General features: G+C 43.7%; 1 protein-coding gene across 2 annotated transcripts in view; it reads left to right on the top strand.

Moving 5' to 3' along the window:
- nck1b (NCK adaptor protein 1b) overlaps window positions 1-2,500 on the top strand; it is a 67,147-nt gene that overhangs the window by 9,257 nt on the left and 55,390 nt on the right. The window lies entirely within an intron of this gene.

Raw genomic sequence — 2,500 nt, 5'->3', positions numbered from 1 at the left:
TAAAGCGTCGGTTGGTGAAAATACATTGAAACATATCTGTCCTTACACACCAACCGGCGGTAGTTGAGCGTCAGTGGCGCGGGAGCTGGCTCCGCGCCGCGCTGCATTTGGAAAATAGAACTCGAGCGTATTTTTCACGTCGGCGACCGACGATGTCCCATTGAAATGAATGGCAAAGTAGCATGCTAGCTTTTGCTCTGGGGAGGGTTTTGAACAGTACTGGCCACGCACGCCGACGCTGTCAGTGTGAAAGGCAGAGAAAAACACGGCGGCCGAGACTAAGAAAAAAGACCGTATTCGTCCCGCGACCGTTCCGTTACGCCTTGGTATGTTTTGGCCCTAAGAAGTGATAAAAATGATATGGGTCATACTGAAGCCAAACGAGTGACCATCACGTCACTACAAATGATACAAATCCCTTCTTGAATCCTACCATCAGTCATATCTATCGTGCACAACTTTGGCCTAATGGTTTAGGAAATAGTCAGATTAAGATTCAAGATTTAAGACTTAAAATCAGAGGGTTGCATCATTGCAAAGTCTATGCTGTAAGTTTCATAAGTTATAAGACATGTCGAAAGCCCAAAGTGTATGCTTTTTTTTTGGGTGAAGCAACTTTTGAAATTGCATTCACAACACGAAATCATGATCTTTAACACTGAATGACAATGCCATTTTCACGTCTTTGACCCACATGTCTGTGACAACTTCAGTGAATCCTTCTTCCATGGAAAAAGAAAAACATTCCCTTTTCCAACAGTACAGTGCGAGTTGTGATGTGATAAGCGGAGAGGTTGTTCAGGGTTATTTTTGCTTCCTGTCCCTTCCATCCCGCAGAGGAAGGTCGTAAATGTTTAATAAGTTTATTGCCAGTACTGATATGGCCATTATAACACGGAAGAGCTGTGTAGCGTTCAGTATTATTGCCAGTAATGCAGTCTGTGCTAACAGCTTGACTGTGTGTGGGTAATGCCAGACGAAGAGCATAAACCTGACACAGGATATCACTTAAGGTAATTATTCTGCCTTACAGTTATAGCAGTGACATTTTATGTGTTAGGTCATTGGCAGTATGATATGGTGGCTGTCAGTTAGCTTGGCTTTATTGGCACGTCTTCACACCTACATGCATCATGTTATGAACAGCTTCTTTCTTATTAACTCACTTTATTGAGAATATTTGCTGAACTGTCTCAAGTGTTGGCTGCTTCAGAAAGGTAGGCCTATACACACAGACACCTTTTCACAGCGTCCTGTTCATTTGGTTATGGTTCATATATTAGGAGTTCAAGGATATGGTGTTTTATTTGTCACATGCATAGAAAGAAACACCATAGAAGTATAGCATGCAGTGCAGTGTTAGTTGTCCTTTGGACCGGTACTGGGCAAAGTGTTGTGTTTGAACTTGATTAACGTTAGCGTTTTATATTTTTGTCACCTCTGCCTGTGCGTTTCCTGCGTCTGACCCGTTTTGTGCATCAAAAACAACTCAGGAAATTTAGGCTAGTTAACAAGCTAAACTGACATTTTACTAATTATACATTTCGCCTCACTCCTCCTCCTTAGAGAGGGAAAAAAAACGGTCTGGCGAGAAACAAGGTCTCTGGGCTATACTTCACACACATAGGGTGCGTTACAATATGCAACCTTGCCTCCTCCACTTGTGCTTGTCTCCTCGTCCCGCCTCCTGGCCCCTCCTCCGTGGAGAAAACGATAAAGTTTCCCAGCTGTCAGCCTAGCCACAACAACTTTTGAGGGACTGTCTTTCATTCACCACCCTAATTGCAAATGATGAGAAAAAGAGTCTACAATTGTGCTTTTGCAAGTTATTGAAAAATAATGCTGTTGTCAGTGATGTCTTCATGACATATTTACTTACGAGGAGACAAGCACAAGTGGAGGAGGTAAGGTCGCATATTGGAACACACCCATGGTCCAGTCACGGCTGTCCAAGTCTCCTGTCTGCAGTGTAGGATAAGAAGAAATTCTGTTGTCCCTGCCGTGGCCTAACGGTTACTGGATAGTACTGGTAGCTCTTTCTTGCCAGGCTAAAGCTGTCAGCGCCGCGTCCGTACGGGTCTGTTGCCTCTATGATATGGAATGCAGTGTAATGAGCTCACTGGCTACGCACAATATGACCTCATCAATGTCAGACTGAGGAGGAGGAGGATGGTGATTTTTTTTTTCTAGAATGTTTGCAGAACTGTTGCGAAGTCTTGATGATGGTGTTGAAATGAAAATGTGGGGAACGCTCATATTTTCGTCTGGCTAGAGGTGGTGTAGTATGTACACTCTACAGTCACACTGTGTGTCATTTCATGTGAAATCAGACACTTTGGGACCCGACCGACACAGATTTCAATCACACTGTCTGGAGTTGAGGGCTTTTATGGGTGTTGCGAAGTCTTGATCGTGTTGTTGAAATCAAAATGTGGGGAACGTTCATATTTTCGTCTGGCTAGAGGTGGTGTAGTATGTACACACTACAGTCACACTGTCT

Source organism: Engraulis encrasicolus, chromosome 9 (assembly GCF_034702125.1).
Source record: "Engraulis encrasicolus isolate BLACKSEA-1 chromosome 9, IST_EnEncr_1.0, whole genome shotgun sequence".
In the NCBI taxonomy this organism is placed as follows: domain Eukaryota; kingdom Metazoa; phylum Chordata; class Actinopteri; order Clupeiformes; family Engraulidae; genus Engraulis; species Engraulis encrasicolus.
This window is presented reverse-complemented; position numbering and strand designations above follow the sequence as displayed.